Source organism: Sciurus carolinensis, chromosome 8, assembly GCF_902686445.1.
Source record: "Sciurus carolinensis chromosome 8, mSciCar1.2, whole genome shotgun sequence".
Lineage (NCBI taxonomy): Eukaryota > Metazoa > Chordata > Mammalia > Rodentia > Sciuridae > Sciurus > Sciurus carolinensis.
In genome coordinates, this window is record NC_062220.1 from 106,937,711 (window position 1) to 106,961,145 (window position 23,435).

Genomic DNA, 23,435 nt, shown 5'->3' on the forward strand with positions numbered 1-23,435 from the left:
CACAACGATACATGGTGGGCTTGCTCCTCTGGACTCACCCCCTGCGTCCACTGGAATGTGTTAAAACAGTCAAAGGATTATTGTGTTCTAGTCAGATTGGTTCCGCGGCTAATTTACCATGAGCACCAAAGTTTTATGACTATGATTGAACAAGGATGGGGCCTGAAACAAAACGCTATTCGACACAAACGGGAACCTATTACCACGTTAACTCTTAGTCTGCTGCTCGGGGCTAGCTTGGGAGGGCTAGGAACTGGAGTAGCATCCTTGGTTACTCAGAACAGACATTACTCCAATCTAAGAGCAGCGATAGATGCAGATATGGAGCGTTTGGAAGATTCAATCTCTCATTTAGAACAATCTTTAACTTCCCTAGCTGAAGTGGTCTTGCAAAACAGAAGAGGTTTGGACTTAGTATTCTTACAACAAGGAGGCCTATGTGTGGCTCTAGGGGAAGAATGTTGCTTTTATATAGATCACTCTGGAATAATTAAGGATAACATGGCAAAAGTCAGAGAAGGACTAGCAAACAGAAAGAAAGAACGGGAAGCTAGTCAGAACTGGTTTGAATCCTGGTTCAATTTTTCCCCTTGGTTAACTACTCTGGTGTCTGCTGTGGTAGGACCCCTATTATTGTTGCTACTAGCTTTAACTATAGGACCTTGTATGGTCAATAAGTTAATTGCTTTTATTAAGGAAAGAATAAATACAGTACAGCTAATGGTGCTAAGGGCCCAATATCAGCCCGTGAAGCCGCAGCAAGGGTTAAAGTAATAGAGACCCAAGATTGGCTCTCTAAATGCTCTTGGAGAGGGGGGAATGAAAGATAGAGACACCGGCTTCCCCAAATTGCCCACAGCCCTGCTCTTCCGCACCTGTTTAAACACAAGCTTTCCCAAACTGCCCACAGCCCCGGTTGTAAAAATGGTAAAGAATGTATAAACACAGACCTCTCTCGTCTTATCTGTGAAGGCCAGGGGAGCTGACCTGAGAACAAACTTTGCTAACGATAACCCTCCTCCCGGAGGTCAGAGCAACTCAGAACTTAAGATAACTTGCTTTACAATTGTATATGTTAGCTATTTAGGAAGAACACTGTATAACTGCTTGCCTTTTATTATATAAACCCTGCTAACGAAGGCTGGGGGGCCTCTCTTAGCGTCACTGGTTAAGGACGCAGAGGACCAAGCTCGAGCTTGCTAATAAATGACTCTTTGCTGCTTGCATTGATCGTGGTCTCTGGTGGTCTTTGCGGGGTCCCGAGCCTTCGGGCACAACAAAACATCTTAAATTATCATTTAACCTTCAATTATAGAAAAGTAGAAGACAATGAATGTGATCAAAATTCATTGAGGTATGTTGACAAATTTCAAATAAAGCCTAAAATAAGAAGAAATGAAATAATAAAAATTATAGCAGTTCTTAATGGAAGTAATAAGAGAGTCCAGGGTGCATGATAGATTATCAATATAGAAAAGTTAACTGTTCTCTTATATAACAAGTGAAAATTAAAATTTTAAATTAAACAGAAAATGATAAATTTATAATAGTATGCAAAATAAAATACTTAAAAATAAACTTAAGTATGTGTACCAAGTGTTTGTAGAAGTCTAGAAAACAAAGAAAAAAGAAATCAAAGATGTGAATAAATGGTAAGATAGTTCATGTTCATGGATTGAAAAGCACGATATTGTTAACTCTTACCAACTTATTTATACCTTCAGTACAACAACCACAAAGATCCTGGTGTCCTTGGATAATAAATAGGTAAAGCACAGGGGATGTTTTTGTGTGGAATGTGATTTCATTTTATAATGAAATGGTGAACACATGACACTGTGTATTTATCAAAATCCTTACAACATCACAGCATGAAAAATAAAATTTATTACATGTATATTTTGAAAATTAGAGGATCCAGGAGGTTCTGCAAACTTCGGTAAAAATCATATAACTCTATTATACATGTGTGCAAGAACCGCTCTGAAGATGGTGAACAAAAGGTGTTGAATGAGGGAGCTCTGAAAATGAGGGGAGTGTCTAAGACTGAAGGTGAAAAGGAATTGCACATAAGCACTATCATCTAGTTGATAATTTTTTTTTTTAAACAGGGTTAAAGGTTAACAATTCACCTACTACTGAAGCCAGAATTAAGGACAGGTAGTTAGTGTAGAAATAGAAAATCGGGTCAATTCAAGGAAATGAAGCCATGAAGCCATCTGCCTTTGGAAGTTGGAGACTGCCCCTGGAAGAATGGAATGTCAAAGATCTCCGGAGCCCATTGATTACCAAATTTACCTGCCTTTATCAAGGACTGCAAACAAGGAGCTGCTAATTAATGCCCCCTGGGCCCTTATCTGCCTGAATCACCTTGGCCCTCCCCCTGCCCATGGCTTCTCACTTAATGCAAAACCAGGCCTAGTCACGAAGGCAGGAAGGAGAGATAAGGGGGGAAAGAACTGGAGAACAAAAGAGACTTTAACCTATAAAAGATGTAGGGTGCGCTCACTTCTGGGGACTTTAGAACATCAGCCATGGCCCCCTTCTTCCTGCCGGGAGAAGTCTGTATTATTACCTTTAAATAAAACCTGCTTAATATGCTTGCCTTGGCGTGCTTCTCTAGTGCTTAATCTTCAACATTAGAAGAAGCAGAACTCGTCACCGGTAAACGGCGGTATCACTACTATTGCTATATAATGAAATTGAACAATTAAGTAAAAGAAAGACGAATGATTAGGACCAGGTTTCTTATTGTTGGAATGAGTTACAGTCAAGTAAAGGCAGGAGACTAGAAAGATCCACATGGTAATAGATTCAATTAGTTTGTGGTGCGCAAACTCCTGTTCATCATATGTACCACTATATTGGTTTAATGAACAGATAGCTGGTTACATATTGAAATATGTAAATTGCTCTGTCCATAGAAAGTGCCTAGAAACAATTCCTCTCCCCGCTCCCCGTATCAACAAGTATACCTGATACTAAGATACTAAAATCTCGGAATTTTATGCCATTTTCCAATACAAGGAGGCAGGACTCCTTGGGAAAATAACTAGGGCAGGAAATACAAAAGATGAACCTAGCATATACCTGCTCAAGAAAAGAAAACCACAATCACATGGATTTAGTGAGGAAGAGACTGAAAGAACTCCCAATGGCTAAAGCTGGAACAATTTTTAATAACAAAATAAATAAGGTAGTATTGGATTCTAGCAAAAAATATAAAACAAATATTCATAAATCCATAATATCAATCATTTCAATACATAAAGAAGTGGAGAAGAAAGCACAAATTTCCCATGCAGAAGAATTCTGAATAATCTATGTATTATTCTATCCTTAAGAAGTAAAACTTAACCCCCCAACTCTTTAAGTGTTGGCTGCACATAGTGATCTCTTTCCAAAGATCATAATATGAGTAAGGGATCAAAGAGTGCCTATAACCATGAGGAAATCTGACAAACACTCTTAGCCAGGTGGTCAAAGGTAGCATCCACTTTGATAAGTCAGGTCAACAGCTTGTACCCTTAATATGACATGATAAGAATGGGACTTTATGGTCTCCCCCATAAAGACCAGCAACTCTTGTCTAATTATGAAGAAAATATCAGACAAATCCATCAGAAAACAGTTGTGAGCAGTGTTGCAAGCAGTGAGTAAGAGAGGAATGGAGTTTGGTTCCAACAAGTGGATTTTATTCATGCGATACACACTAACTTAACATTCCTAATAAGAGCAAGTAACAATACATTAAAGATTTACCCTCTTATTCACCTAGAGTCCCATCCCCATGAACTTCCTCAATGCAACGTCTCTCAATCAAGAAGTCAGTCAATAGGACCAAAGGGATTCTTCTCAGCCATAGCCTCTCTCAGCTCCTCAGATGCCTTCGGATGTCTGATGAGTTGGAGGCTGGATGTTCCGGATGGCAGTTGTTGTTGCTGGAGCGGTGGTTAGTCACCCTGTTCGGTGACAATAGTGGATCAGCAATCAGCAATGGTGTGAATAGCAGTCGGGGCAGTCAAGTGACAGAGCTACGAGGAGTCCTCTGGTCACAGTGCTGCTGACACTCTGCTCCAGAAGTCCAGGGATTTAACTAGTGATTTTTAGTCTAGTCATGTTCTGGTCTCGTAAAGGTTCATATCACCGTTGGTTGGGCGTATGTCTTGCCTGTGTCTTTCAACCTGCCCCACACTTGCTTGCTCCTTTTAGCAAGTGTGTAACAAGTTGACAAGGCGCCTGCTACGTTTTATGATTTTAATTTTACAAGTCCAGGCAAATACCAAATACAACTTATTATCACTACATAACACTCAACTACAGCAATTCCAATTATGTTATCTTGTCTTGTTACAAGCAGTACCTCTCCAAACTTCATGGTCATCCAAACAAAAAAGGAAAGTCTAGAAAATTTTCTTGGCTAAGAGAAGTCCAAGGCAATGAATAGAAAACAAATAATCATGTGGTATCTTGGAAAAGATCTTGTGGTAGAAGACAAAAATTAAGAAAACCTGAAGTATAGAATTAGCTAATAAAATTACTACTTAATTATTAATTGGGACAAATGTGTCACAGAAGATGTTAATAGTAAGTGATGGTAGGTGTAGATGATATACTAACTCTTTTTCTATTTTCTCACTGATTGGCAAATCTAAAGCAATTCTTTAATGGTATGTACACTTGAAAAAAATCAATGAAGAGAATCACAAAAGTTGTTGATAGATTTGACTGAATGAAGGTGAAATATGGATGTATAGAGCACAAAATAAAAATAAGTAAAATATAAATGAGAAAAAAATTGACAAAATATGCTACCATTTTGTCTTTTCAAAATTGTTTTAGGGAAGGAGGGGTATGAAAAATGGTGGAATGAGACAGAAATCATTATCCTATGTGCATGAATGATTACACGAATGGTATGAATCTACATCGTGTACAACCATAGAAATGAAATGATGTACTCCCTTTGTGTACAATGAATCAAAATGCAGTCTGAAAAAATAAAAAATAAATAAGTAAATAAATTAAAAATAAATAAATAAAAAATACCTGACATTTTACAGATACCCATATGAACTGAGACAATTTTTTTTTTTATTGAAAGCAAAAATATAAAATAAAGATGTTAGATGGTGTAGCATGGGTTCTCTCGAGTTGTTTGGATTCTGATTGATGATGGTTTTCTTGTTTATAACTTTTTAGTTGGCTTCCAATTACCATGTACTATTTTGAAATGAGAAAAAATTGTAATCAAAATAAATGTTCTATTTTCATTGAGTTGAAATACAGCCACAGGTCATCCTTTATTAATAATAGATTGTGTCGATAAAATTTTCAACAGAACATTTGTCTTAAGATAATCTATTCTTCTTCTGAAAGATCAAATACCTTTCCAGAATGCTGAATTAATTGCAAATTTCAAAGCTGCTTCTTAGGTCCAACCAAACCAGAACTCTGAAGAAAGTACCGGTTTGTCTTTGGCATCGGTACTCACCTTCCATGTTCATCTCATTATCCATTTTAACCACAGTTTCTGTGTGCCCTAAGGACCCAGCTGCCTCCTTCCCAGACCCTCAAATTCTAGACTAGCCATGCATATGCTAGACAGGATTTTAAATTAAGTGGAAAAAATAGTGTAGACATTTGATGAATAATAATGTGGTATCATGAAATTGGAAAAATATTCAGTGATTAAAAAGGGAAAATTGAGTTGGGAAGTTAGTTTGAGAAAAATTGGGTGTGAAGGATCAGTTTGTTACATTGTTTAGGACACTTGAGTCTTAGTATTCATTTATTAAACAATAAGTTATTCAGAGTCTACAGTGTTCTAGACTTTCTATTGAGCACTGTGGGTTTTAAAAACAAGTCAGACAAAGGTGGGGACAGACCAGCATTGGACTCAAATTAAGTGTATATAAAACACCAAGAAAGAGAAAGTATGGTGACAAACACACACACACACAAACACACACACACACACTAGATGAAATTTGTTGGAAAAACTCATTGTAAGTTTGCTTATCATTAAAAGACCAAGAGAAGTATTTGGAACAAAATGAAGAGTAAGGATGATTTAGAGAAGGGTATGAGCAGTCAAAGTTGTTAAATGTTTAACAATGTCTGTTTTGTGAGAAAAACTTATTTATAGCATTTGTCCATTTCTGTGATGTAAATATTCCATTGTAATCAATTCAATTGTCATGTTACTACATATGGAATTGAAACAACATACACACAGAGATGGTAATATTTGTGCTATTTAGATACTTCAAGGACAGAGGCAACAGTGAAGTATACAAAATAAAAGTAATGAATGCTGAGATTTATTATTATTTCTTCTAATGGTTTAACTGTAAATTTGTGAAATTTAATTTTTAATGATTATTATTCTTACAACCAGATTACAAAATTTTGAAAAATGTAATAATCAACTATCATGAGCTTATTCAAACAAACACCAACGTAACATTGATAGATAATCAGAATGTGTCAATATAATTGAGTACTTTGGTATGAATAGAGCTGAGAATATAAGGGGGAAAAAAAAAGAAAGAAGGAACTAAAGATAACAAAAAAATTAGCTAAGTTATCTTAACTGAAGACCTCAAATGTCTCTCTCAAGGAAGGTGGACCTAATTCTCCACCCCTTGGGGGGCCAGGAGGGATGTGTGAGTCAATCAACAAACTGACATAGAGGGTAGTCATGGGTAATGTTACAGCAGATTGTATTAAGGCAATGGTGAAGAAAAAGAATCCATTTAAGAAGCTTCATCTGTGTTCAGAAAGGAAGATTAGGCGACCCTGAAGAAGCAGAGTAGAAACAAGGATGCCAAGCAGCATGCTCTGCAAGCCTTTGTTTGACACTAAGAAACATTTCTCATGTAAAATGCAGTTCTTCTTTCTATGAGTGTGAAACTGGCAGTTCTGAAGAGAAAAGGCAAGAATAAGAGGACAGGGAATCAATACTTAGTAAGACAAGCAAGTGCTATTTGACTGTTTCTTTTCTTTTTGGATGACTTTTATGTTATGTCTAATCTGCTTATCTTAATCCCATTAGCTAACCAGTAGTAAAAGGAGAAGGGAATTACTTAATCTTTGCTATGTGTATCACCTCAGTGAGATAATTTTTAATTTGGTTTCTAACTCCAGGATTCCTAAGAAAAATGTTTCAATATGTAATTTTATTAAAAGATTGTTTTATTACTTTATCAAAGTAAATAACAGTTCCATTTTCCTAGGTGGATGTTCTTTATACAAAAGTCATAACTGATTCACAAATCCACAGCCTGGGGCGATTGAACTGTAATTAATATTTAAATTTGTTAGCTTAATATAATTGCTAAAGTAAATCTTAGAGATCAATCTAATTGAGTCATTTCATTATATAGATGAAAAATCTGTGATTCAGTGAAATTAAAAGACATTTTGACTGGTGAATGGAGAAACACATATCACAGAGTTTGCAGTGAATAGGAAACCAGAGAGGTATCCATGTATAGCTAGCCCAGTGGGGAACATCACCAGGGGATCAGGTAGCTGCTCAGCATCAAGATCCTAGAGACCTCGTGCAACACTGTTGTTATTATGGTTCCTAATATATTATTATTTTGAAACTATCTTAGAAAATATGATTCTGCTTCATTTCAGAGTGGAACATAAATTTTATCTAGAGAAATCCGCCAATAATTTTACTAACTAAATACTTACAAGTACTTTGTAATACATTTAAACATTCTGGACCTCAATCACATGTTGAAAGGGGAAGACTTTACCCTTTTATGGGATTCTCCTGATGATTATACTTGTCCTAGATACAAATGGAAGATCACTGTCCTGGTATCTTGACTTAGCACGCCAGGTTGAATTAATTGATTGTGGCTGAGGGTTGATGGCACCCCTCCATTGTTAAAACTGCAGAGCCTGCAGAGCTCAGAATTTAAGCACAAAAGAATCATCATATCCAAATCTCCAAGTTTTATAAATGAAAATCATCTTTCACAGAGTGATCAAGTGATTAGTTTAATATCACTCAGGAAGGACCAACGTTCCCATGAGAATTCAGAGCAACCTAGGAGTTCATTCCCGACAGTCGTCTTTGTGCAGAGAAGCCTCTTCCTTTGTAGAACTTCATCCTCATATCTGGTTATTTGTGGTATCTTCACTGAGTCTCAAATCAGTAAACCTCACTTTAATATAAAACAGAGGAAAATGGAGAAATTTCTAGACTTACTGACTGATATTATTCCTATACTATAAAACAAGAGCACTCACATTCATTTTGTCATAGCCATTGTTGAAATATAGCAACTTCCCCTACCTTTCCTCCCACGTCATGCCTCAGACTTAAGCCTCAACCACGTCACTTTCACCAACTCTGTCTCTGGTAATTTGCAGGATGCTTAAGGTCAGGCTTCATACCTTGGTAACCAGTGATCTGTGCTTGCCTTGGTTTGTTTGTTTTGTTTTAAAGCTTAGAAAACAGATTCAAGCGTGTCCTTTATGATTTAAGTCAAATAACAGAAATATTCATTTGAAATTTAATTAAACTTCATACACCTTATTAAGCAACTATGAATGCCAGACGCTAGGCCTGATACTGATGATATTTTCATAAGAAAGAAATGCCCTTTATAGCTGGAATACCGTAATCCATTGAGGAAAAACAAAAATCAAACCAACCATATTGGTTCAGACATTTCACACAGAAACAGAAAAGACATAGAAAGCATAGAACACCTGAAGCTGTGGTGGGTGGGTGGGAGGGTTCATTGCAGTAGATGAGACCTGAAAAGAATCTTCAAGGAACAGGACTGAGTCAGGCAGCAAAAGAGGAAAGAAATTTTAGGAGAGGCACAGACACAAAGACCATGGAAGAAGACAGCACATGGAACATATTTTTAAGATGAGTAAGACAGCATGTCTTATTAAGGAAAGGGGATGGCAGGAATTCCAAGAAAGCAAGGGTTTTATTTTATGAATGTCCCAGCTACTTGGGAGGCTAAGGTGGGAGGACAGCCTGAATCAAGGAATTCAAGGCCAGCCTGGGAAATATTAGCAAGAGCCCATCTCAAAAATAAACAAATCAATAAAAATGTTTTTTAAAAAAGTTGTTGGAAGCTATCTAATATTAATGAGGAATATGATGTGACTCAATTGTCTCTGAGAATTAAGGTCTGAGAAGGAAAATCTGGAAATGGGGGATCAACTATGGGTGTGTGAGAATAGTTTCAGGGAGCAATGACAACGGCTGGTCACCTAGGGAGACGTAAGTCAGTCAATCTATAAATAACACTGATTCTGAGCTAAAAAGCAACACTCACTAAAATATCTCATTTTTTAAAGTATCATTTATCAATATTGTAACTCATATTTCTTTTCTTTCTCATACTTCTTTTCCCCCTGTTAGGACCTTAGTAGAAAGTTCACTTTCTTAGAACACAACAGTCTAAGAAGAGGAATCTACCTTGAGTTTGAATATTTGTAGCTCAATGAGTCTAAGCGACAAAATTTGCCAAGATACACCTGTTTTGTAGAGAAAAAGACTTAGAATTTACATTCAAAAGATTCAAATTTGTGATAGTCTTCTATCACAGCCTACCCAAACATGTTTATTCACGTAAGGGTCAATGCCAAATGCTCTATCTAGTTTTGAAACTTTTAATAAGAAGCCAAAGAGTTTGCCAACAGTAAATTCTGTACAATTATCCAAAAGTTGGTGGTATCAATAAGGCAGTCTAGGGTCTCTGCCTTGCTAAGAAATGGCATTTCTTTGTTCCCAGGTTTTCCTTATATTAAATTTGCTGATTTTTTTTTTATTTTTTTTTCTGTGTGGCCTTCAGATTTCCTGCTGTTTACCAATGTTTCTTCTTTTCACCTGCTGATATTGTTCTCAGGTAATAGTACATGTGAAAAAATAACTTTATAGCATTTCTCCTCTAGGAAAAAGTCTAGCACAACAGAAAGTAGAAATTTCTGTTTCTACTCTTGATTATTGTTCTGAAGAAATGGCAGAGAAATTTGATAAACTTTCCCAGCAATGATATGATAGACCTTGATGTTGTCAAAAAAGACTAGAATGATGGTCATCTAGTTTCTGTTTGGATCTTGGCCAGAGTCTCAGGAAAACTCTAACACAAATCTTGTCACAAGCTGTGTTTATTCTTGAAGATAAGGCAGAGTCAGGTGGAAATACTCAAGTTCAGGTAGGTAAGAGTACAGAGCTTCGAGTTAAACTGTTGAGTTATAGAGGGGATATTGATGCAGTATGTGTGTGTGTGTGTGTGTGAGAGAGAGAGAGAGAGAGAGATAGAAAGAGAGAGAGAGACAGAGAGAGACAGAGACAGAGAGACAGGCAGAAGTAGAATCTATTGCACAAAGGAGAAGTGTACAGATAGGGGTCAATATTTCAAATAGTCAGACTGAAGCATGTGAATGAATTTCTCTTCCTCCTTGAAGGTATAAACTGAGTACGCCAGGCCATGCTAATCTAAAGTAGAAGGGACTACAAATGATATAAAATCCAAGTCACTTGAATACAAAGACTCATCAGGGCTTATCAGTTATCAGATGTTGTAGAAACAAAATTCAAACCAGATAGAAGCCAAGAAATGCAGTTGAGGTTCCCAGCAGACTTCGTTTCTTCTTCTGTGCCAGGATAGAGGGACAAAGGGCACAAAGCCAACGTCACAGACTATAGTTTGGAAAATTCACTCATCAGTAAGTGAGGTTAAGGACTGTTGATCACTAAGGCCTGCTTCCTCTCTTTATGCTTTTAACAAACATATTTATTTCTTCAAAAAAATCTCTTATGCATTCTTCAGCAATAAGACCAACCTGAAGTTTTGTGTCTATTTGCCATGTTTATGTTTCAAATTGATCAAAGGTGTCAGGGTTCCAAGAAAGATTTTTTGGCAGTACTTGTACTGGGAAACAGTCCTGCAGAGAGGTACAAGATCTAAGTTAAGGATTCCGCTATGTAAAACGTGTGGCTTTGGGCAAACTATGAAACTTCTTTTTTTTTTTTTTTTGCGGTGCTGGGGATCAAACCCAGGGCCTTGTGCATGCAAGGCAAAAACTATGAAACTTCTTTCTACCAAACTCAGAAAAACAAACTTAATAATAATGCTGTGGGGGTCACAGCTGGACTACATGAAGCATAAAAAGCATAGAAAAGGAGGGTTAGTATTCAAAACAGTTATTGCCATTGTTATCACTGACCTCAAGTAGGCAGTAAGTGAGTTCTGCAGTCTGTAGGAATATTCAACCATGTTAACCTTGTGAAAAAAAAATGTTATCTGCTTTTTACTTAACCAAACTCCCTTAAGTAACCAGTACCACTGATTAACCAGTACCACTGATATATATATATATATATATATATATATATATATATATATCCTTTCCTGTGATGATATGCCCTGCTGATTTGTCCCCAAGTTCTTGCAGTCAGTTTTATTGTCTAGGACACTTATCCATATCTGCTACTGTGAACTGACTTCTATACTCACCAAAACTCTTTTGGGTCTAACCTTGGCAAGTTTCTGCCCGTTGTTATGTAAAATAATTTTATTAAATGATACTTTATTGGATGAGTACAAGATTTTTAAGAAAATATTGCTTTGTGAAGTCAGATGAATTGTATTTACTTTACTTTTCAATTCTTGTGTGTACAATTTCTTCCTTCTACTCAACTTGATCCTTCACAATTCAGCATAACCCAACAAGTCACTAACCTAAATAAAATGTCTCAGTGGTTTTTCAACAATCTTAACAACAACAGCAAAACTCCTTTCAAAGCACTTAAAATTTACCATGTCATGCCTGTGTACAAGGATAATGGGAGGGCCTGGGGATGAGGCTCAGTGGAAAAACACTTGTCTGGCATGCAAGAAGAAGAAAGGAAGAATGAAAGAGGAAGAGAGAGAGAAAGAAGAAAGAAAGAAAGAAAGAAAGAAAGAAAGAAAGAAAGAAAGAAAGAAAGAAAAGAAAGAAAAGAAAAGAAAAGAAAAGAAAATAATGGAGGTAAATCCCATGTCTAAGAAATGAAGTATTTGACTGAGTGACATATGTCCATTGAGTCAGTGAGGCTGTAGATGGTCATGCTATATAGCTAGTCATGATTTGAAGTTTGAGAGGAAGAGTCAGTAATGACAATTATAAAGCCTCAACGCCTAAAAGATCTGTCCTTACTTCATGGTGATCAGGAAACTAGTCTGTCTAGAGAGGAGATATAAATTAATATAAGTGAATCCTAGGGTATAATGGAAGATGCTTTTGGAGAGTTGGCTGTAACTACTGAGTGTGGACTTTTTTCTACAAAATATACATGTTTGAGTAAGAGAATGGACTGTATATTGATGAAGATTAGTCAAAGAGCAGTAGAAAGAACAGAATAAGGAAAACGCAATGGAAATGCAGATATTTGGGAAACATTTAAAGTATCTCATGAGGTGCAGAAAATCTGAGATAATTCATTTGCATTCAAAAGACTAAGCCTGAAGTCCAACCATGTGACTTGGTATACAACTTAATTAATTATAAAATGGAAACAATTTCCTCCAGGCTTGCGAATGAAAGTACTTTGAAAACAAGTAGATTTGGAAATGTTTTATAAATTTTTTAAGAATTATTAATAAGAAAGCGTTTTTTTTTTCATTCAAGGCACCGAATTAGTAGACTCCTGATCCTCTTTTTCACCCTAGATTCCCAATCCAATATTTCTATAAAGGATTAAATTCTTGTCATTCATTTTCCAACAGTTTCCATAAGCAAAGTCTACCTCTGTATGCCTTTATAATCTGCCTTTATTAGCTATCTCTGCTGCTGCTTGGAGTAAACAGCCATACTCTCTAGATGACAAAACTGTTTTTCACCATTTGGTTCACACAATTATTTTGATGTTGGTTAAGATGATTTGTGGTGCATAGACTATTCATTAAGGTATCACAAGTGTGTGAATTTTTCTAGTATGAAACAAATAACCTTCTTATGGCTTAATATAATTAATCCATCATGCTCTTGCAGCTGATTTCCAAGTGTTATCAGGTTATCTGTAAAAGCAATTCCCTTACAGATATTACTGAGAGTCCTGACCTTGAATTCCCTGAGAGACTACAGGGCAATGCTTCTATGTTATTGCCTGAAGCTAATTTATTCATTAAATTAAGGTAGGGCCATTTGGTCAGCTCTCCATTACTCCCAGATGTCTCTGTCCCCTTCCCTTGCAGCCAGGTTCCTGATACCATGCTGGCTCATGATCATTCAAGTTCTTGACTTTGGCTTATGAATATGAATCACTTTTGACTCTTCCAGCTCTCCTAATGCTCTCTCATCAAATAACTCACTAACATTGTCTTATTTCTCTCTTCAAAATCATTCCAAAACTTTCTTTTTCATTCATGTCGCTATCAGATTCTGAGAACATTTATAATTTATTGAAGAGAATAATGATTCACTGTAATATATATCATCACTGCCTTCAAGTGCTGACACATATTCTCATGTTCGATCCTCACAGCAACCTTTGAGAGAATAGATTAAAATTACCCCTATTTCAGAGATCCGGGGTAACAAAATTGAGAGAAAGTTCAAAGAAAATGCTGGTAGTTCAGAAAATCTAACTTCAGAGGAGGCATTTTTTTCACCAATTGTTAGAGAAAATGAACTTACATGCTCAGGTATTGGTTGAATTTTTCAACTCACATTGTTTGTGTGAGTGTGTAATACCTTTAATTTTAATGGAAAATAAATACATCAGAATCAACATCATTTTTCATATGTACAAGTGTTGCAAACTACAGATGTGTTTTTTAAATAGTAAATACATTTGTAATACAATACAAATAGTAAATACAGCATTAAAATTATACATAGTATTTGGATTAATTTTGACAAAATCATACTGGCAGGGAATTCGATTTCAATCCCATTCCCCATTTTCCTCCCCTTTTCCCCCTCCTCTATTATACTAAACTTTTTTTTCTTCAACATATACATAAAGGTGAAATTCCCTTTGCACCTCAATGTATGTACTTGATTCACAAATATATCATTTAAATATATATTCATATATATAACATGATTTTGGTAAATTCATTCCACATTTCTTCCTCTTACCATCCCTCCTCTCCCTTCCCTATCTCCCCCTTCTACTACACTGCTCTTCCCTTTGCCTTTGTGATATTCAATCTCCCCACCTTTTCCCCTTATTTTGTTCTTGCTTTCACAAATGAGAGAAAACCTTTGACCCTTGAGTCTGGCTTATGTCACTTAGCATGATCTTCTCCCTTTCCATTCATTTGCCAGAAAATGCCATTATTTCATTCTTCCTTATGACTGAATGAAACCCATTGTATATATATACCACATTTTTGTTATCCATTCATCTATTGACAGGCATGGCAAATTTGATCTTTAGACTACTATAAGAATGCTGTCTGCAAAGACTGTGGAGTATATTCCTTCCGCTTCTGTTTAAACACCCCTAGATTAGGGCATACCATAATTGCCTCACAGTGTGACTCATCTGATATTGAACAGCTGTTTCTTTATGCTTTTCTCCTCAAATGTGACAAAGGATACATATACTGTTTCTCTTATGTGATGAATGGCCTTTCAGTATTTGGAAACTGTTGCAGTCTCTAATGTAGAAGTGATTTCTCGACAAATACTATTAGGTCAAATGACTTACTACAATCAGTCAAATGGAATGGAGTGTGGACATCCTAAAGTAGATGTGATTGCCAGGTAAACTCAAGCTTCCCACTGGCAGCATTGTGAAAAGCTTTTCAAAGAAAAAATGTTAAGCTATAGTTGAAGTTCTAATCCACCTATTGAATTAAGATTATTATTACAATGTTGTATGGTTTTCCCAATAATTCATGGTTAGTAAACTGCATTATTGAAGGAAAAGGAGTATCATAGAAACCAGTGGTGGATTTCCCACCCACAGTTTTCATTTTGAAAAGCATGCAACTCTCTCAAGCCCTCACCGAGAAGTGGCAGCAAGCTCATCAGCAAGGTAGCCTCTGTGAAAGGTGTTGCTATCACACTGCTACAGATTACAGGCCTGGAGATGAACCAGCTCTCCAATGATCAGACATAGAATTCAGGGCTCTGCTATCTACAGCGTACCATGTGTCATTTTCCTCTTATCTGGAAAAGAATCAGCACTTCTGTTATTGCCTGCAGTGCTGTAGAATGAACTATTATTGCTCATGATATCCTACATTATACATGGATAAGTACACATAGAATCTTGAGGCAATATCCAGAAAACTATTCTAAATAGCCCCGCCAGATGAATCAGTCTAATGCTACAGATATTTAATAAAGATGTTCAAAGTCACAAGAATTCAAGTAAAGACCAATATAGCAGACTTCCCATACTACTCCAGATCCACAGTGAAGCACAGTCCAAATCCACTATGTCCATAGCAGTCAGATTCCTGGGACAGTTTCCATATAACTTCATCCGTTAAGGAAATGGATGTAACTCACAATCCTTTTCTTAAAGTGGACATAAATTATTTGTATCATTACATTTCACAATATTACATAAAAAACAAAAAGAATAGCTGACATTTACTTAAAAAAACAATATGCCAGAAGTGTTGTATTGTCAATGTTTTTGTTGTTTAACAATCAAAGTAATCCTATGTTATTCATATGCTATTATATGTGGAAAGGATATAGATTTGAAGTCACAAATTTATTTATAAAAGCACAAATTTATTGCCTTCAGCTCACTTGAAAATTAATTATCAATTCACATCTTCATAGTTTGGTGATATACTCAACTTTAAATAATATCAGTACTTCCCTCTCTACAGTCACATAATAATCATCCTTTTACCTTAAATAATGTTTAATAAATGGGTAAAAGTCACATAATATTCAGTGCTTCATGTGGTCACCTTACTGTATTCAAGTGATCAAGAGTTAGCAATGAAGGGGCCGATTTCAGAAGTATGTTCAAGGCTAAGGGAGCAAACAAGAGATGGAGAGGCTTTAGACACAACCAAGAGAGGAGAACACTAAGCAGCTGTGGGACTGGCCTCATCCTGGGGCTATGCCAGGGAAATAGGATTCAGTCTCCAAGTTCACTAAACAGAAGAAAATCTGTCACTCTTCATGCTCACAGAACCATCACCACCAACAATCAACACACATAAGCACAGAGGCACCGAGTTAACGTCCCACACTTCCTTGTGGTTACTTCAAGGTAGACTGGACTTCATCCATGTGCAGGTACTGGTCATTAGAAAACAGATCTGCTTTTGTGGACTCCATTTTTTTTATTTGGTCCTGCTGCCTGAATGTTTTCCAGTGCAGTGAGAAAACAACAACAACATAAATCTTTATTTAGAGGGAAAGCAAAATACAGGTAGAGAAAATACAAAGGAATATATGAATTATCAATGGGACACTGCAATGATTTATTTCTCATCAGGGTGAACTGAAAGACACAGAGATCTTTAGTGTAACCTTTAATTTTAATGAAGACCTACACAGTGAGGAGGTGATCAAATAAGAAAGTATTTTTTTCTCAAATAAAAACAGTTAATCCACAACCTGCTGTTTCTATTTAATCCAAATCTTAACAATAGCTTTCTATTTCTTGTCAGCTATAATGCAATGCTTTAGAAACGTAGATTAATAAAATTTCAAGAATGAGGGAAAAATACAGAAGAAATGGAACATGTTTCATTAAAATTGATATAATGGCATTCCCACTTATATCTTGTCTCTGAGATGTGCACCCATTTGTTGAATCACATGCTTTAATCTCCTAGTAGGGGTACATGCTGGACTCAGATCATGCAGAATGAGGAGGGAAAAGTAATTTAATACTCCAAAACTGGTGTGGTGTTGCAAAACAATATGATTATATAGGACAGATGGATTAAACATGTAAATACCATACTTGAAAATAATGGTATTTAGATTAGGTATTTAAGGAATTTTCAGAGAATGATCTGGAAAATATTCTGCATATGAATGCAAAATCTTTGTAATAAGATGTTATATACTATCATGCTCACCAAGAGGTGAAAACAAAAATAGGTAAACAATAAAAATTTAGAAATGTTTAAGTAAGTAAAAATATGTCAAAGTATGATAGAAATACTAGCCTGGATAGTTTCATTGGTGAGTTATTTAGACCTTGAAGGAGCATGGACTGCTGCCCAAACATTATTAGGAAAAAAAGAAAAAGAAACAGATTGTCTTAGCTCTGAAAAAATACCTGATAAAATAAACTGAAAGAAAGAAAGAATTTGGGGCTCATGTCTTCAGAGGTTTCTGTCCATGGTTGATTGACTCCACGGTTTATGAATCTGTGGTGAGGCAGGAGATCAGCAGGAAGTACATGGTGGAGCAAAATTGATCACCTAATGGTGTCTGGGAAGCAAAGGGAGACCCAAGAAGGAAAGGGTGTCAGATAAAACACGCCTGTCAAGACACATCCCCAGTGACCCACTTCCTCCAACTCACTCCACCTTCTGAGGCTCACACCACCTCCTAGGAGCGCATTAAGTTATCAATTCATTAATGGCTCTAGATAAAATCAGAGTTCTCATCATCAGTCGCCACCCAGAGGCTTCACCTCTGAATACTGTTGTGCTGGGAAACTAGTCTTCATTACATGAACTCTGGGGGAGACCTTTCAGATCCAAACCATAACAAATACTTTAAACTTTAAATTGAAATATATTATGGAAGAATTAAATCTTTTATTTGTAAAAAATAACTAATAGAAAAGCTATATGAAATAAGGTAAGTGAATGATCTTATTTATGTAATATCCTTTGTATTCTTTGAGTGGGAAAAGTCTCCTGAAACATTGTTCTAGACTTGGGAAATGTCCTAAGAGCATATTGATAACTGAACCTATGGAAGACTTCAGAATCCATCCTTACCTCAGACTGGAATAAGATGCCAACACTAATTTAAAACTAGGGAACTTTCTTTTTCCTTTCCTTTCCCTCCCTCTTCCCTCTCTTCCTTCTTTCCTTTCTTTCTTTCTTCTACTTAAAAAAAGAATTACCTAAAGATCTTATTTATAATTACAACCTAAATTAAAAAGGTAGATAGGGAGACTAAATTTTGTGGGGGAGATTCAGTATTATTAAGAAACATTATTTTCTCAAATTGATGCATAGATTCTAAGCAACTGCAAAGAAAATCTTAGGAGTTTGTGAGATATGCGATCTCAATTTAAAATTATTTGAGATAGCAAAAAGACCTGACAAAGGAAGGGAAGCCTATCTTCCTCTTGACCCCAAGTGAATCTGAGAGAAAAGAGACATTTGTTTTTGTCTGAAGCTCATTCTAGCTCCTTCTCACTAGCTGGGTGCTGGGTGCCATCACAAGGTCCTGGAAGACTCATTTTTTCATCTTTAATTGGGTGCTTACTTCCTGTAGTAGTAGAAGATTTAGGTAAGATAAGGCATGTAAGATTTTATCATGGCAATTCACATACAGTAAATCTCAATGAAGATTTACTGTTGTTCTTCACCCTCATCTACCTCACTGTGAAATAGGTGCCCCTTAACCAACCTCACAGTTCAGACACAAGGCCATATGTCCAGCCATTACCTGGCAACTAGTCCATTCTGTGCAACAAGTCTATCAAAGAGATGTTACTAGAAAGGAGTAAATTGCCTCAATAAACTATAAGGATTAATGCATCTTCTGAGTGCTAACCTCCTACCTGGAGAGCTATTGACACACTGCCCAGAATAAATTCATCAACAGAGTTGTCAGAACATAAGTAAAGTACCAAAGTGAGATGTTCTCATTTGCCACATATTTCTTATGTTTTCTTCTGTGTATCTATGTCTCCATATGCTTCAGCATGAAAGTCCCTTTGAATGAGTTTCAAATCATTCAACTGATTTTGATAATTCCAATCATTTGCTTGACACCTAAAATGAGGATACTCTTTCTCTATTTGTAACTTCATTAAATCCAAACTGGAAATATAAACAAAGGAATGGCTTCTATTCTCTTCATTTTAACCATTTTACAGAGCAATTATTGTGGGTCATAGTATTTTCTTACTAATATTTTTGCTCTCTTGCTCTATTGTGTGATGTTCATTTAGAATGTCTTGCTTCTATGTCATATAAATATTCTTTGTGTTATGTTACTTAAATATATTTCTGAACTGCAAGGCATCCATTTGTATGAATTATTGAATTTTTATGATAATATTTAATGTATAGTTTAATAATGGAGACATAAAAAATTGAGAAAGGTTTTCATAAATATGCAAGAGTTCTGCACTTATTCAAACTCTTTTGTTGCAAAATTAGCCTAAAAATTTCTACAAAAAAGCCATGTCTTTACCCCTCATTAAGTCTGCAAATATTATGAGTCAATGTCTTTATTTGTATCAATTTGAATTTTTATACAACATTCCTTGCTTTCCAGGAGGATAAAAAGAGATTAAAAACTCCAAGAATCAGAAGATGCTACAGAAAATTCTTAAGGATGAATGATTCAAATTTTTCTTGCAGGTAATATTTGCTAATATCTGAATGATTTACATATGGCAGGCAATGTGATAAGCACTTTATATGAAGGACTTCATGAAGACTTTGTAAAACTCTGTGGCACATGTAGTACTATTCTTAGAATTCACAACCTCATTTATAAGGAAATACAAACACAGTGAGTAAAAGCACTTTTTACATCGTTCAATTAATGTCAAGATAAATCACAATACATAGAGTATGACTTGCCTACCTCTCCAGAATAATTTCTTGTTGACATGAAATATGTGTGGTATCAACTAACACATTTTCAGAATCCATAGAAAACAAATTGAAGTTATTCTATACACTCAGTTTGTAATAATATTTGAGATGCATGTAAATGGCCTTATATCTGGATGCTTTTGTTATATCTTAGTTGCTTTTAAACTGTATTGATTTTTGACTAGGTGGCAAGTAATCATATTATCATTCCCATTTTGCATAGGAACGAAACTAAGGTACAGAGGATTTAAGTAACCTGCCCAAGGCTGCCCAGCTTCTCAGGAGCATGGCAAGTTATTTCCTGTAGGCAGTCTTGTCTGAGAGCTCTCTGTTCCCATGTGTATGTGCAACCTCATCTGTAGTATTAGCAGAAATACCAGGGAAAGACAGTGCTGCCCAAAATTTGTTGGTTAGTCTTAAAGGTCAAAGAGATTGATCTCATGGTGAAAGGTAAGACAATATTAGGAAAAAAGAATTCTTAACCAAGCTAGGGTAGAAGTTTTATTAAGAGAATACCAGTTTTCTTAAAATGGGCTTCTGCCCAAGAGTGCTGAAGATTACTTCTTAGGAAAAGGAGAGAACTTGTTACTAAAATAGCCAAATTGGGGTGGGTGGTGTTTCAGGAAGAACAGAAATCAGGAAAATAGTTACAATGAAGGAGACAGGCAAACTCATTGAAGAGATTATAGGAAGTGGGGCTTCTTTGATTCTGGAAAAGAAATGGAGGAAATCAGCAGCCAGGTAATATGAAAACAAGCAATTACCATCATGTCACTTAGCAACAGAGATATGTTCTGAGAAATGCATCATTAGGCGATTTCATGGTTGTGTGAACATCAGAGGATACTTACATAAATTTGGTAAGAAAGGTCGGCTATTTTTCAAACTGTACTGCTCCATTTTTCTGGCAAAGCAGTTTAGGAAGGCAACTTGAACAAGGAACTGGGTCATCTGTGACACCTTATTGTCCTGTAGCACTGGCAGTATGTGCTTAGTGACATGTTCGAAGGCCCTGGGTCTCTCACTGTGCCAGATCACAGGCGTTTTCAATTTGTAGGCTGCAACATGACTCCAAAGCAACACTGTTATCCTGTCCTTTAAAACCTTGAAAACTATCATTGACTTGGCCTGCTTCTCAGTTAATGATTTTGCAAGCACAAATTGAGTTTCCACCCATACTCAGGATACGCTATCGTAAGTAACTTTCCTCCACGATCAACTTATCTAGAATTTCAAAAAATTCTTCAACTACCTTCATACCAGCACCTACAGACCCACCAATCACTTTCACATTATATAATGTTTAAGGATTCTTGCGCTGTTGAAACCACCCAAAGCTAGCAGGAATTTCAACATTGCAGGTGAGTGGTTGGGCCTAAACTTTTCTGAAATAAACTTACTTTTGACTTTGGTCATGATCATCATGCTCTTGAAAGATTATACTTTTGTCTCTAGACTTCAATCCCAGCCTTTATAAATTTCTCCATATCAGATACAGGCCCTCCTAAAATTTTTGTAGTATCATTGTCTTTAATGAGGTAGGTCCTCATCTTCTGTCACTTTTCTTGTTCTTCAAGATCATGGTAGTAGTTGAATAGGATGTGCCTGATTGGTGAGTAATTGTTACCAGAGTCCCAGGACAGAGGCCTGACTCCAAAGATCCCAACAACCAGGTCCAGCAACTCACCCCAAAACCAAACAGGAAAGTTAACAGTAGAAAGCAGGAAAATAACTTTAATCAATATGGCCTTACTAGGAAGGCAAAGTGAGATCCAGCCTCTCAACCTTGTCTTTGGGGATGCTGACAGGAATTTTAGGGTTTAAATAGAGGGTGAGAGCTAGAAGTATATATAATTAAACAGTCTTGGTAAAACCTGTGCTCTGGGTGATCATTTTCTCAGTTCTGCTTCTTCAGGGTATCTCCGGAAAAGCACTTCTTGGTTGAGGGAGAAATTTTCACTGTAAAAACGGACAGTGTAATGTCCCTGCAAATCTTGTCTCTGTCTTGAAGGGGAAACAGATAGTTAGGAAAATTTAAGACTAACAAACAGTTTTTAGATGAAGACTCCTTAAATAATCAACATGCCATGCAGAGCTAAGCAGGGTCCTGACCAGAAGATTAAGGTGATAAAGGACACAGACATGAAATGAAGGCAGAGAGGCCAAGGTTTACCTTGCTCTCAGTTATTCATTGGGCTTTTGGGAGACTAAGTAGTCAGCGCTTTCAGCAAAAGCAGCTTCTCTTCTCTAAGTCCCTGTTATGCAATGGCCATCCCTGATTTTCGACCTTCTTAGACCTCAATCACTTCTAATTCTCTTTCTAGGTCAATCACTGAATGTGGCCTCTTACTAGCAACAGTAACAATGTGTTTTGCACATTTAGGGGCCATGATAAATAAAATAACTTGAGATCAAATCAAGCACAAAAGAAAACAAGGCAAAGGTGCTAAGCAACTCAGTGAGATCCTATCTATAAATAAAATACAAAAAAGGGCTGGAGATATGGCTCAGTGGTTGAGGGCCCCTGAGTTCAATCCCCAGTACCTCCCCCTCAAACAAAACCAAACCAAAGAGATGTGGTAAAGATGAGATGTATGAATCTGCTGCCAGCATAATTTGGCACATAACTTAGTTTAAACTGAGCTTGTTTAGGTAATAGAGTAGACCTTTAAGGTTAAATCAAAAATATAATAACATGAGCTAAAGATTAGTGCATGTTTTGCTTAGTAGTTCAGTAAAATTAGCTTAAAACAAAATAGAGTCATTATGCTGACAATAGATCTGACACCAAAGGATAAACAAAGGTGAGTAGGATGAAAAGAGGAAAATATCTTTCACTGTAATATGCTTATGTGAGTGGTTTTAAGTAAATATAGAAAATTGACCTTAATGTACCTGCTATGTGTTAGACACCTGCTGGAAAGGGTAGTTAATGACAAATCTTGGGGTAATTCCTCTATAACTCGTATCTTGTTTAATCCCGCTTTACTTAATAGTATAAAAGAAGAGCTAAAATAAATCTGAGCAGCACTTGCTTCAAGTTGCTCCAGGGGTTTGTGGTGTTCCTCTCCACCCATCCTTCGGGGACCCTGTAAGTTGCTGGGACTGGCTCCCGGCAGGTAAGAATGTAAAGAACAGGATTTACCCAGATGGATTAGCAAAAATATAGTGGATCCCAACTAAAGCAGCTGGTGTCAGTCATTGTTCAGCTCTCCAGAGAAGTGGTTCTCAAGAGTTCATGCATCACAGATACTTGGAAGACTTGTTGAAACTCAGACTGATGCCTGAGCCCCAGAAACCCTGGCATAGTAGATTTTGGGTGTGGCATATGCCCCAACACAAGCCCCAACTGATGTCACTGTAACTGGTCCAGCCTTGAGCAATAAACACTGCTCTGTTTAACACGAATGTGCTCTCCCCAACCACCATGACCCTCTGATGTGGTCTGTGATTTTGAAGGCTTACTATTTCAGTTTGTGAATGATAAGACCTTGCCTTATAAAAGCAAATAGCTCACATTTTCAAACAATACAATTTGAACCCAAATACTGTCCCAAAACATGATAAATATGATTCAATCATAAATAATAAATGAATAAAATTATAAGTTTCTAACTTCATATATATATGTATGTATATATATATGTGTGTGTGTGTGTGTGTGTGTGTGTGTGT